Raw genomic sequence first — 15,175 nt, forward strand, 5'->3', positions numbered from 1 at the left:
TATTTTCTGGACCAAATATGTATTGGGTCAATTTTAGTAAATGAAAAAAAAAGTAAAAATTAATGAATTTCGAATGCGTGGCGTATCTCTAAGGATTGTTTAACGCCAAACGTTTCAAGCTTATGGAACGTGTGCGTTTGTTTTCTTCTGGAATAGAAATGGGTAATTGAATTGGCCGTGTGCACTGCTTTTACCTTGTATCCATTTACAGATCTACACATATTGCTGGAAAATTTTGATAGCTGTGCTAGAGTTTTCTCACATATTCATTCAAATGGAGTCGCTATTCTTTGTAGATCGAAGGAGGCTTGTCCCAATAAATCTGGCACCAATCTGCCGATTTCGGATGGTTGGGAGGGTTGGCTGGCCCTAGGCGTGGAAAACTACACTTATTATGCATGTGTTTTACAACATCTTCAACCACTACCCTTCCAATGCCCGAAAATGAACCGTCCAAATAAAATTGTAGGCTTATTGCTGCTCACATGTGTGAATAATGATGGAAGCAATTTTTAGGGCGAAAACAGAAAGGAATGTGGTGAAGTAGCAGTTGACATTGACAAATCTCAGGAACGTAGAGGAATCGTGGTTGAAAAAGAGAGAAGAAAAAAACTGAAACAAGAACGAAAGTCTCGCAGTGCCGATAGAGCACAAAGGCGTAGTGAAGTTAGCAACAACGAGAATGCATCGATGTTAAAAACACGGAACGATAAGTCCTTCTACGATGTACCGAAAGCGAAAAGTCTATGCAGAATGCAGAATGTCGATGATGAGCCGCAAGCAAAATCATTGAAACGATCGACAGAGAGGCTCTCAATTTCGCTATCAACAGATAATCGCTCTATTTGGGCTCAAAACCTCTTGATGCACGTGGTTGTCTTTTTTATATTATTATTCTACTATGAACCGCCATGGAAGACAGCCTGTAAAAATCTACATAACAAAAAGAAAGGAACACGTTTAAGAACAATGTAAAATTTTAGAATATAACATCGTTAAGAAAAGAATTCATTCAAAATAAGAGAAATTCGCAAACGAACTACACATTTGAACACTGCAAGTGAAATATGACGAAGAACAGGTGTATTTATAATAGAAGAATAAGTAGTGGTTTTATTATTAGTACTTAAATTTGTGCTTTCGATAAATAAAATTTGCTAAAGACTAGTAACTATAGCGACTCTTTCTTAGGCTTAGACAAGTTAATCGAACTATACTTTTTATAATACATGTTACATCACCCGATATCTCATATTTGCTAATACCAATACTTGCTCCATCGGAATCGCCTCCAACCACTAGTCTTTGAATTTGGGGGTAGATTCAGCTGATCCTTGAGGGTTTTAGTATTCTTTATGAAAGTGGTAAAATACGGATCGAATATCTCTTCGTTATCCTGGGACAGCTCTGAGGAGCGTTCTCATGTCTTAAACATAGGCAGTCACCAGTCCATTATTAATCATTCTTCGTGCGAAAAAACAAATAAGGCTAGATTTTCCCAAGGCCTTCCAGTGCCGGTATGTCTTTTAAAACTTTCTCAGTTATTCGTTTCATCAACTATATTACTGCAGGATAATGGTGATTGTTGCCTGAAATCTGACGGAACATGCTTGAATGCTGCTAATGAAGCACCTTCAGAAAGCAACAACGGCGCGGTTGGTATAATCACAAGTATTTCGTTCTATCATTACTAAACGATTGAATATCTTGTTCCAGGTTTCCGTTAGTACTAAAATCGTAAACAAGGAAAACATAACGAGTGATGTTACCAATAAAGACTACGATCACATGCTATTAGACATGCAAAAAGTGATTAAGAACTTTCTTGGAAGTGTTACTGTATGTTTTAAGCTTCCTGAGGCGTTCAAATTTCAGCTTAATTTGAGTCATAGTTGGAGTACTCCCAAGCGGATTCTGGATTCATCGTATGTTACCAACGAACCGACAAACCCTTCTGTTTCATCTTCAGGAGTCGTACAAACGAGCACTCCTATTTGTGTGTTACTGCATTTTCATATTAATTCTATAGCCATCCACTGCATATTCACTCTTTTACATATATATATATATATATATATATATATATATATATATATATATATACGTATGCACACGTACATAGATGTGTATATACATATATATATGCATATATATACATATATGTGTATATATACATATATGTTTTTTAGCCTTAATAGCCAAAGCTACATCTCGACATCATGATCTTGCTAAAGAATTCCATGGTATATCTCTGATCCTGCCTGAAGGTAATTTACATGGAAAAATTGGCTTTAGTTCGGGTTCCTTTTATGTGTATAGAGTTGTTTTTTCTTTTTAGCTTCATCTACACTTGATGAGCACTCTGTTGCGGAAACCACGGGATCGCTTCATTTAAGTATAAGGACAATTCAAGAGGTTTTAAAGGAATACCTTTGATCCTAACGAAGAGTGTATCTTCGATAATCAAAAATTCTGAAACGAGTATTTATTGTCTTAACTTAAGCAAGAAGTATATTTAAAAGTGGCTATTACACATAAGTTAGGTTAGTAAATTCTTGCGAAACATTGATAACCCTGGCATGAAAAACAGCATAGTTTTTCTCAGTTATTTATTCGTTAAAAAAGAGATCGCGGTGTTTGAGTTCTTGGAAGAACGGTGGAATTATCTCTAATGTCGAATCTTTTAACCCGTTTATGAAAATGTTTCTTATTAGTCGGACACCTTTCCAGAATTAAAACGAAAAATTTTTCAGAAACAACCCTCTGGTGCTTCCACAGAATCGTTAATGAAGGTGTTGGAAGAGCATAGAAAAAGTCGAGTGAAGGCACGAAAAGATCATAATCACCTTTTTGCGCCTCCGGTTTCATATATGTCAGTGCATATATCTTAATTAGTAAAAAAAGGTGTATTCACACTGCTCTATTTAAGTAAACCATCATTGCCGTGTACCTCGCGTAATCTCTCTTCCACTAAATCATGTAGCAGTGGTGGAATCATGGTAGGAGCTGTCCTTTTATAGTTGCCGCAATAACATTGCGCAATATATTTGTAGTTTAGGCTGGATTCGCTGTGGCAGAAAATGCTTTGGTAGGTTAAGTTTCAAGTGTTTCTGTAAAGGCTGTCTTCCTGATTTATTTTCAAGGCTAACATATTCTGTTCAGGATAAAACTACAGATATGAATAAGACAATTGTTCCTGACAATGAAATGGCTTCAAAGGTTTCTGCCACATTGACGGTTGTTCTTTGACTTTATTTTGCTATCGTTCTATTTAGCATGATTCATTTTCCTTTCAGCTCTTTATTTTGCTCGCCCACCCACTACTTTTTTATTGCTCTTCTCCATATGTTTAATCTATACAGCTTCCCGATGCAGACGTTAGTTATATCACGCGTCGCCTGAGAAGCTTATTTTGTACAAATTAAAGTTTGCAAAATTTTTTTGCAAACGGGTTAGTTCTTTTCGCGACGGAACTGTTCTAAGAAGAAGGAAACTAAGAGTACCAGCTTATTATTATGATTCCATATGTTTTATCATTGAAGACATTAGAGATACTCGACTCTATCGTAACAACTCGTATAACCTAAACGTTTTGCCATCAACTTTTGAACCTTTTGGTATACCATTTATATATATACTTGTGGAGTTTGTATATATGTATATATACATACAAACAAACATATATACAAACATATATACATATAACATTTATATATTTATAATATATATACATATATATAACCTCAGGAGGGGCTGGTGTAGAGCAGTGATTAGAGGTGAATTTGCAATATGCACTGTATCGAACAAAGGTTCGATCCCTTCATCTAAGGTCACCATGCCTTCATCTCTCCGTGGATGACGAGTTGGTTAAAACTTGTTTGGAAGGATAAAAGCACTAACTTGAAACATCATTGGGCCACCTTTGGCTAGTGTATAGGCCAAATACGCATTCAATCATTCCTATGATGGTTGATGGAATCGACCACATGCCACTTCCTTCATGGTCTAATCAAAGCCGAATAGTTAATCCTTTACCTAAGGATCTTCTACTCACCAATTTGAAAACTCTTTGAGCTTGTGCAATCTTTCCAGCGTCCTAGAGAGGTTTTCAAACAGGAAATTTTCTCTACTGAAGCAAAGTTAGCAATTCGCATATTGTTTAGAAGACATTTTAAAAGTCTCCAGTTCTACTTTCATTGTAAGCTAAGTAAGACAGATTTTCAAATTTATCTCTTGATGGGATTTGGGATTCAAGAGGATGGAAATACATAAGCGAAGTTTGGAATTCCTCTTAATAGTGTTAACAGTTGTTATGTGAAGGCACAGTCTAATAAATATGTTCATCTCTTCAAAAGATGTTGGTACCCTCGATTCTGATTCGTCGCCTGCCCAAGCCACTTTACTTTCACAAAGAGATATAGAAGTACTCCAAAAATTCTTAAAGTTCTGTTCATTCTCCCAGAAGCTGCAGTCCATTGCAAAATCTGTTCTCGATAATCCAAGTGTCGTGATGCATCATATTGCTCCACCACTGAAGTCATCTTTGTCCTTCTATGTACCTCTCTTTACTTTCTTGGCATATGAGAAACACTGGATGTTTCTGTGGCTTATGAATTGTATTTTTTACACTCGTTGAACAATTCGAAAAAGTTCAGTTCTCTTCGGCCGACATAACACAAGCGTTTATTTGAACATACAATTTAACATCCAGTTCAACTGTATCACCTGTATTCCCGTTGATCTTCGATTGAATCAAGCGGGCGCCAGTAATTCCTCCATCTGTCCCTGTCGCGTGCAAGAGTGGTCCAAAGGGTTCTGCTCGCTCTAGGGACACGTTGAGCATCATACCATTCGTTCAGCGTGTTTGTAAAGAACTCTGAAGAATCGGGTCGGTGGTCTTCCTGTTGTGCGCTTGACATCCCGAGGAATCCAATCCGTGGCGGCTCTTGTCCATCGGTTGCCATTTCGTCGCATCACGTGCCCGGCCCACCTTATTTTTGACATTTTGGCGTAAAGGACGGCGTCTCTAATTTTCGATCGTTGACGTAGGTCCGAGCTTCGTATTCCCTCTCTCACTTGCGTGACACGCGACACTCCTAGCATCGCCCTTTCGCTGAGTGTTCTTTCATCCTGCCTACGTAGCGATCAGGTCTCTGATGCGTATGTTAATGCAGGAAGCATCGTTGATTCAAAAATGTGGGCACGGAGTCGAGTGTTCTTCATCCTCTTCACTACATCCTCGATGCTCTTAAAAACTCCCTAAGCTGCTCTCTTCCTCCTGCTCAGCTATGGAGCTACGTCATTCATCATTTGAGTTCTCGAGTTCTTCTAGGTACACATAACTGTTGCATTCGGAGATATTTGTTCCGTTGAGCTTAAATGGGGCCTTTGAGACCGATCCGTTTTCATGAATACCGTTTTCGTCATGTATAGTCGAAGACCAATACTTCCACATACTCGGTCAATGTCGGCAAGCATTCGTTCCGCCTGACTGATGTTTGATGTTATAAGGACGATATCATCAGCAAAGCGAAGATGGTGTAGTTGCCAACCATCATTTTTCACTCTTTCATTGTCCCATTCCAATTTTCGCATAACGTCTTCGAGGCTCGATGTGAAAAGTTTTGGCGACATTGTGTCGCCTTGTCGAACACCCCTCTTTACGTTCATTTTAATTGCGTTGTAAAATGGCGATACGGTATTCTATTCGTGAAATTCTTCTATAGCTCACGAAGGAGTGGTGTTTGGGTAGCGACGCCCTGGTTTCCCAGAGCTTCTATAACCGCTTCTGTCTCAACGGAGTCAAAGGCTTTCCTCAAGTCGATGAAAGTGAGACAGAGCGGTCTTTTATACTCTCGTGATAGTTCGATGAGCCTCGTTATTGTGTGTATGTGGTCTATCGTACTGAATCCTTTTCGGAACCCTGCTTCCTCGCATGGCTGTACCTCGTCCAATGTTCTGTCCATCCTGTTGAGAATGACTCTAGTAAAGAGTTTATTTACGACGGACAGCAGGCAGATTATTCGATAGTTGCCAATGTCGTGGAGGTCTCCCTTTTTGTACAACAACACGGTTTTGCTGGTCTTCCATTGTTTGGAACCTTGCATTCTGACAGGTAGCCTGTGAAGAGACGAGCCAGTGCATTTGCACACCCAAATCGATTATGCAAAATCTTCGGTTTACTATGATGTGGTCTATTTCACTATGGTACTCTCCATTGGGGGACTCCCACGTCCAGCGTTGAGAGAGGGGCTTTTGGAACTGTGAGTTACCATGGATTGTCTTGGTCGTCATGATAAACTCGGATAGCCTCTCTCCCTGTTCGGTCCAATATTAGCGTTGAAGTCGCCAATTATGACTTTGAAGGAGGTATGATCTTCTCTGTAGAACTTCTCCAAGTCCATATAAAACGCTTCGACCTCATCTTCGTCGTAGCTTGAGGTAGCTGCGTAGACGACGTAGATAATTAGAGCCGGCATAGGCCCACATCTCTTCAACCTTAACCGTCCGATTCGGGTTGTTAGTTGTTTAAACGATTCGATGTTCATGGCCAAACTCGTGTTGACGAGGACACCAACGCCTCCAACTCCTCTATTGTCGCATGTTCCAAGGAAGAGTTCTTTTCCAGAATCATAAACGGCGTTAAAGGAATGATGTCTCCTCGTCTCAGCCAGTCCGATGTCGTCGTATCTGATCTTTCTGGCCTGCATCAGCAAGTCCTCAACAGCGGACTCAGATGCAAGCGATCTTGCGTTGTAGGTACAGATCGTCACCTTAGTCCTATCACATTTAGGTAGCCCAGATAGCCCTGAGATTGTAGCAGCCTCTCCGTACTCGTCCTACCCAACGCTGCCTTATCGGGGGCTCTTTCGTGGTCAGGGGAATGACTCTCATTTATTTTACTCTGTTTGGCATCTTTTGTACCCATGGGGTAGCTTGCCGGGCTCTAACCATGGGGGCTGAATATACTAATGAGTAGCTTGCCAGTCTTTCCCAGAGTTCATTGGAGTTGAGTGGACAGGACTCCTAACCGCCTCCCATGTACTTCCTAGTCACTTGCTTGCAGGCTTTTGGCCGAATTGACTTGTAGAATACAATTGGCACTGCCAGATCTGCGCAGCAGAAAAAGAGTGTTCATCCCTTTGATCCACCTGCTGCTCTGGGAAGCACAAGGTCGCTTTTGGTTCGCGTTTGACCCCTATCCGCCACCTGGGGACGCGCCACCTAGCCTCACGACTAACCGGCTCGAGATCCATCAGTGAGGAAAAACCTCAGTGAGTGGAAATCCGTGGAACATCCAGTTATTACCAGCAATTGGTTGTTTTTCATTTGAAATCTCTTTTAAGAATCATAGTTGTAGTACTGAATTTATAAGAGGGTAGAGTTTTTGGCGTTGGTCAATAACTTTGGGATTTACAATCTATTACGCTGAGCCTCGAACAGGTAAAATATTTGCCCTATACGATCTTGCGTGGCCTACCGATGTTTCCAGGTAATGTTTTTTTTGGAACCACTTTCCTGATCTCAAAGGATGGAGAGTTCGGTTTGTTTGGAGCGCGAGATCGAGCCAAGCCTCGTTTATTATAGGGTTCCTAGGCGATAAATACTTTTCTTTAAAGTGGATAGTTGTAAATGTTGTATAAAATTGGAGAAATATACTACATGTGTTGCAAAATCGACCGCCAAAGGCGACAGCAACGTATTTCAATAGAAACATGGAAAACTAAATAGATAAGCCAAATTGTAGAGCCGAAATACACAAATAAGGGGCGGGCTATTGCGAAACTACAGTGAAAATCATGAGTCACATATTATTCGTTGCGTGAGAGATGAGAAATTATACGTTGTTCCATGGGCTTGACACAAAAATTTAGACGTTGTACACGTTGTCTTAGGTGGGTTAAAAAAGAGATTAGATCAAGACGAACTGGAAATATATCTGGCTAAAAATTCACCTCTCAAAATGCTTTACATGGTGAAGACTCTACTCCGAAGCGAATGGTACCGCCAACATTCATTTGAATATTATTTCCTTCTCGGTTTCTTTTTGATTTTCTTTTTTTTATTTCCTAATGTATACATTTTAGAAAATGGATCATGGTGCTGCTTGTAATCAAGGGAAGGTTACATGCAAGGGAGAGGTGCGTTGTGAGGCGGTTTTTTTGCTTTTATGATTTTAATAGTTCCTCTTTCTCTTACAATATTCGTTCCTGGTGGTGATCCTTTTCGAGCATCGCGACGTTTGCGTGTGTTATTCTATAAAATACAAACGTACAAATCTTTTGAAGTTGCAACTACAACTGGGTGGCTTAAGCCACAATCATTATTGTCAGCCATCCCAATGTTCACCTTAAAGCTCTCTTGCATCTTATTCTGTCTCTCTGATATCTTTCTGGGCCATTTATAATGAATAGAAGAATGATTGTAAAGTTGCATTCAAACCCCGTATACAATCCATTTTCCATCCTTGGATTAGGGTTATAAGGCAACGAAAGCAATAAAGGGAAAGCTAGGCAAGTAGGATCTAATTAGCAAGCACTCTATGTATAATAAGTAAACAATTAGTATTTGTGTATAAATTTTTGTGTTCGCTCTCATCAACTTCCGTGCTGTTGTTTGCTTGTTTATTAGCTATTCAAGCTGTTTTTCATACATATTTTGGTAATTGTACGCATATCTCTATGATGACACTTCACTCCGTTAGCTGCATAGTACTATATGTTGCGTCCTATTGCTGTTTGTGAGTAAATGTAAGCCAAAACCAACTATGTATTTTTTATGATCAAAGATATAATTCCTATATCTGTTGTGCTGGGATGGTTTGCACACAACATACATTAGTCATAATCATTCTTGATTCTGTGTATACTGGTTGATTCTATGATTGGGAAGAAGTGGTGAGACACTTCAGAGCTTGAAGAAGTAAGTCCACGTATACTCTTCAAAGGTCGGTAAGGCAACTAATAGGTTTGCTAAGTTCCCCAGAGAGCGGCTCGTAGCTGTTTTTGGTCGTTATTCACTTCTTTCGTATGCCCCATACAACCTAATGACGTGCGAGTGAATGAAGTTGACGAATATATCTTTAGTTGAGCTCTCGACCGCATTCCTCTGCAAGATCATCTAGCTCTTTATCTACAAACGCTATGGTTCCATGCTTTTCACAACTGACTTCTAATCCGACGCGGAGGTTTTTTTTTCACTTACCAATAAGAATTTTATGACAGCTTTATTTTCTGAAAATTGAGATTTAGGTCTGTGCTTTATATCCCTCAACTCGAAGTAGCGTTCGGTTTCGTAGCTATTGGAGATACAGCTGTTTCGAACGTTGATGTTACCAATCGTACAGATACCTCTCTTCGAATAAGGGCGAAGCTCAGTCATTCTGGACCACCTTTTACTGTACACTAGTTATTTTCTAAAATCTTTCCTATCACTATTCAATGCTCTAATGAAGAACGACTATATTGGTTGCAGCTCTTGGACAGCCAAATCTTACTTCTGGATGCACGTCGTACTGTTCCGCTTCGAATTGAATTTTCCCCGTCTCAGATTGCTCGATTCTATACAAATCTTCTGATTGCGGTGGAGGGAGGAGGTGGACCTCAAATGAACTATAGGGTATTCTTTTTTTTCTTATAAGCTTTTATTTATAGATAATGTTTCATTGTTTCTTTTCTTTTCTTAAATCTTTGTTGTGTAACTTCAATGGTGTTAATTTCATTTTTATGGTTACTTTCAGCTGAAATAAACTCTTAATTTTTCTTTCTACTTTTTTAATACACTTCTACATAAAGTATTATTTCTTTTAAGATGCCGGTTCGAGGACTGGGTGGAGCTGCAGTTGTTACAGTGAAGGCCAGAGATGACCTACGTATTTCACGAAATGGAACTTATATCTTACAGTCTTGTCATGAATCAACTTTCTCATTTTCGTTGACAAACTCAGGAAACCGGTTTGTTACTAACAACCGTTGTTGATTCAGAAGCTATTGGAAGAGCATTGTACGTGATTATATCTTATATGATTCATTATAAAACTTGAACTTTTAGACGAGCGTTTTCCCGTGTAGTCGTTTTATGCACTACAGAATCTGGCGCTCTGGAACACATTCCTGCTGATATTCGTCCAGCTCCTGGAATTGTGATAGATCGTGGTGACTCTAAGGAAAGGATATTCACTGTTATTTATTTTACTTACGTCTTGTTTTTATTTTCATTTAAATGTCCTCTGTAGTAGCACATTTAGATATGTGGTCGTAAACAAAATTCACTTAAAACTTATAATTATGATTTTATCCTGAAGAAAAATTTATCGTAACGCTCATCTAACTTTTCAAAAAATTTTGACGCGCTTAATATCGCCTACAGTTATTTTAGCCTTTTTAAGCTGGTTTCCATACGTCTCCATTCTCCCATATCTTCAATGAACTCAATTGTCTCTACTGCGTCAACAGCAGTAAGCATTTTTGCATACCTGTATTTCTGTACTCCCTTTTGGTTTCGAAACTTATTAGATCCATTTAAAGTAGTTTTGTTGTAGCAACAGCGAACAGCTAGTGAGCTTCAAGTGATGGTATATTGGGGAGAAGAACGCACTCGTCAACGACTAAGATGGTTGATTTACTTTCTCCTCATTCTTCTTTTTTGAGATATGAATATGGTGTTTTCATATCCTTACGTTTCACTATTTTTTACTTTCTTAAAGGTATCTCTGTCATTTCAGAATAGTTTGTACATATTTCTTACTTGTATTTTTTATAGCTCACGAAGTTTTAGTTTCGAGAAATTGAAAGACATTTCACATCTGTGTGAAGGGATTCGTTTTACGGATGCTTTTCTTGGTGAAGAGTTATCATTCTGCCCTCCTGAAGACCATCCCATTACCAAAGAGGACGTGCGACTTTTCGATCAGAAGCTGAGGATGTCTACTATATATGTGAGTCGGTAATTTTTCGCAATGCCTCGTTTTCATAGCTGTATTATTTGTAGGTTTGCTCCCAGCTAGTTCGCCTAAGGCAATCATTGGGCCTCGAGCTATTCAACATCGTTTGAGAGGAGCCTTCAACCAGAAGACACTTTTTGCGAGGAATCTACTTACAAAGTAGCTGTTCCTGACCAAACGCTGCAATAGATGGGATCAAATCTTATATTTAACTAGAGATTTTCTAATTTCTTATTTCGATCTCTGGATCTCTTTCACGATGTATGGTTAGAGGGTGATATAAAAGCTGTGTTTTTGTGATACATTTCGTTCCAACGCTGGAAGTGCGTTTAATGTAACGTCATATTTGAAAAAAGTGAATTCAAGAGGCAAATGATGCTGTCGACATACTCTTATGGTCCTGAATACGGCCTGGATGTGGTCCATACAACAGGTTTCATGACGGAATCCTGATTGCTGTTGTTGTGACTCAAAGTTCACGATATGCAGAAGAGGGTAATCTTCGTGTAAAAATTGTAGAGAACACTCAACAAGCGTATCGGACAGTACTGATGAAGAATTCTTTTGCAACCTAAGGAGGAGGAGCGTGCGCGAGATCGACTATCTAGGATCCTTTCCTTTGAAAGTAAGACGTCATATGGCTTGTGGCTTTCAACAGAAAGAATTTTGTAATGATTTTATTTGGCAATCAATGACGGAGTCACTGACCTATCTGTGAATAAATGAATAAAGATAGGTTGAGTCTCATGTGTAGATGGAAACGAATAACGCAGAAAATTATAAAATAGTTCTACAATTCTCAATTGATCTCAAAAAGAATCCTGAATGGTTACAATACACTACTTTCGTGGAGTGTTGCTATAGTTGAAAGTGTTCAAATGGCATTTGCAATACACCTGATTTAAATACTAATGGTGCGCGTGTAGCGTAGTAGTTAGAGGTGGCCTGCAATACGCTTTCCAACAATCCTTGGTTCGATCCCGTACCCAGGCACACTAAACCTTCCATTCCGCTGGAATCGGTATATTGGTACCAGACTTGGTTGAGAGGGTAAGCACACTGACGTGATAGATCGGTAGGCCACCGAAAGTCATTTTATTGGCAAATATATGCATTTATTAATCTCTACAATGCTTGATGAAGTCGAATGCATAGCGCGAGACTGATCAGCACTGATTGATTGTCCTTTATTTTTCAAATAATAACAAAAACCACAACAATCTATCGTACTTGGCAAGAAAACGGAAATATCGATGAAAAAAAAAACATAAAAAAACCAAAGTGTGCATAGGATGAGACCGATGTCAAATAATATTGTGGTTTAATGAAACGAAGAAAAAACTCGAAAGAATCTAAAATGCCCAACTAATTTATGTGTGTAGGGTGGATACATATTAGAAAGGTATTTCTTCGCGATTCTTTTTATCCGTTTGCTAGCCTTAATAAAAGAACTAATTTACGTGGAAATTGTTTTGAAATTAGCAACATTGTCGCTTTTTAGATCCATGTTATATGGCTTTGGACAATTAGATCAAATTTGCCACACATTTTAAAAAGGGCAACCAGAAACAGTCAATTATTTTGTACAAAAATCCTCGACAAAATCTGGTACCTGTAACGCTGTAGATTCTCGACTAATAGATTTACGTAACCCTCACATACGAATCATTTCACATCGGATCTCTGGCTAACCGATTACCATTTTTTCGCAGGAATCTCGAAAGCTACTACTACTAAGAAGTCTTTAACAACTAGACCGCTGCTGAAAACGTTTTCAGGAAAATCGTCGATTTCAAGACGTCAAAATGCTATGCGAACAAAAGAAAAGTGTCTCGTTGGTAGAATTAGTAGATTCCAACTGTTCCTTTTTTCAGAGTAGCCATGTTGTGTTTGATCAGGATTATATCATTTTAAAAGTAAATTATGACCTTTATAAATAAATCGTCTACAATCCATCGTTATTTTATCACCTGAGATTGTTTTCATGAGAGCAGCGATTTGAATCTTCCGATTTGTTAACAGACGAACTGCTCGACAACAATGTTACAAACCAAATTCAAGGTTTAAGGGCTTCGTTGGTCTGGTGCCGCATTGAACCAGTAAGGTTATTATGTTGTTAAATGGTTAGGAAAGTGTAATCTTCTGGAATTTACTAAAGAGACATCTGGGTAAAAATATGAAGGATATTGATACTTATACTACTTCATAATTGAAAATTAAACAATTGTTGTTCAACCCTTAAGTAGTCGCCAGTTATGCGGATTTGAAGAAGCCAATTGGTCCTGAACAAGTCTGGTACCAATTCTCCGACCCGACTCCGGAGGGATGATAGGCTTAATGGTCCTCGTGTATGATCGAACCAATACCTTTCCTTTGCTGAACAGTATCACTTCTAATGTGTTATCAATTCCTAATTTTAATAGTACTCTATGAAATTTAATGAATAAATTGAATGGATTCTGCTGCCTAGAATATAGCTTTTCGGTTCGCTTCCTTAACACAAAAACGCCATGTGTACCAAAATCGGTATACACCCCTTGAAAGATTCCCAGAGGTTTTCTTACCGCACTTCTTGAAATCACTAGAAAAGAAAATTCGACGTAAATCGTATGTCCGGAATAGCTCTTCGAAAACTGTTCTCTCTCCTAATAATTTATAAAAAACCTCCATTTAGAGCAGCTCAATTTGGGACCAGAGTGTATTGCTTTTTAAGAGAATATACACTACAGATTATGGCCAATGAGAAAACGCAGATATTCCCTTGTTTAGACATTGAGGTTCATTACCTTAGGACAGCTTTTCACTATGATGTAATAATAAATCAGTAATGATAAATGTTCTAACTTACTGTGTTTCTTTTCACGACAGTGAAATTATTGGAAATAATTTGGATAAATAACAGCATCATTGCAGTTCTTTGAGAATTCTTCTTCAGACTGTTCAGACATTAGGGGTGAGAAGATTTTCTGTTTGGAAACAATTATTAATTCTTATTACCACCAATTTTTATTGCTGGTTTAGACCCTTACTGTTCGAGAACATACATATATGCGATATTATAATACAGCCCATAAGATAGGTCCTTCTATGCAGTAAGTCCTCAGCCAAAGGAATACTTGTATACCAACACTATCGGTGTACAAATGCCTTCTCTTATTTAGAAATTCGTACATAAAGTACATCATTATGGAATGCACTACATCTGCACTAAAATTCAGTACATCCTGAATAACTTGTGAATTCTGAAGAACTTGGTTTTGTTCTTGGATCTCTTATGTGAGATGTACTGGTAGAAAGCTGTCACAATGAATTGTCACATTGTCATACGTCAGCAAAATGGAGATTTGCCATCGGACATCCAAATCACTTTCTTGACATAAAAGGCCAATGACACAATGAGATGGCATGATGAATGTTTTAAAGTGAAATAAGCTTAAAATGAAAAGTACACACACCTTAGAAAACTTACTAGTACTTTCCTACTTTGGTAGATCACTTTTTACAGATAAATAACTGGTGTTATTAAAAATTTTGCATCGTCCATGTAATGTATGTGTAAAACATGTAATGTATAATATTTTGTATTTGTATTACATTATTTTATTTATTTATATTTATTTATTATATTATTTTGCATTTGCCCTCAGGGCGAGACGGTGATTGCATGATCTCAGGTACAGTGTACCTGATTTCTTGCAAAACTTGCGGAGACGAATATATTGGCGAAACGGGAAGACCTCTTTGTGTCCGCATAGAAGAACACCTAGATGGAAAATTTAAAAGCAAAACGAGTACTCCACTAGGCACGCATAGGACACAAAGACACAACGGAGAGGATTTTGATGTTAAGGTTAATATTCTTGCGCAAGAAACTAGCATATCGACGCGCAGGGTTCTTGAGGCATTTTGGATTAACTTCAAAAACCCAAATATGAACCGCAAGGAAGAGTGCCTCCTAATCACACGTGATTTCGCACAATATATCAGATTGATCTTCTAGTCTGATAAAGGGGCACTCTAGAAGGAAGTGTACCTCATTCCTCTTCCGCAGACACAACCTAGCGGTTGGTCGAAGGCAGAGAAGTGGTGAGTATTCGATGTTATTCACGCGGTTAGGACTTGGTTTTTGAGTTTCTCTGTTTGAGTTATTGACGTGTTTGGCTTGGTAGATCGCTGTCAGTCGACCTTTCCAGGCTCTGAAGAAGGCGACACGGCCGAAACGTCAGCCTCATA

At 38.6% G+C, this 15,175-nt stretch overlaps 2 long non-coding RNA genes across 2 annotated transcripts; both read left to right on the top strand.

Annotated features, from left to right (window-relative positions):
• The first annotated feature begins 1,977 nt into the window (after nucleotides 1-1,977).
• Nucleotides 1,978-2,392, top strand: LOC309798308. The gene is made up of 3 exons (XR_014293058.1): nucleotides 1,978-1,996; nucleotides 2,190-2,267; nucleotides 2,339-2,392. It is a non-coding gene; the product is annotated as an uncharacterized lncRNA (long non-coding RNA).
• A 384-nt stretch (nucleotides 2,393-2,776) lies between these two features.
• Nucleotides 2,777-3,089, top strand: LOC309798309. Its single transcript, XR_014293059.1, has 3 exons — nucleotides 2,777-2,872; nucleotides 2,930-2,999; nucleotides 3,059-3,089. It is a non-coding gene; the product is annotated as an uncharacterized lncRNA (long non-coding RNA).
• Nucleotides 3,090-15,175: the final 12,086 nt, after the last annotated feature.

The sequence above is a fragment of the Mesoplodon mirus genome, assembly GCF_964341445.2.
Source record: "Mesoplodon mirus genome assembly, contig: HAP1_SCAFFOLD_2700, whole genome shotgun sequence".
In the NCBI taxonomy this organism is placed as follows: domain Eukaryota; kingdom Metazoa; phylum Chordata; class Mammalia; order Artiodactyla; family Ziphiidae; genus Mesoplodon; species Mesoplodon mirus.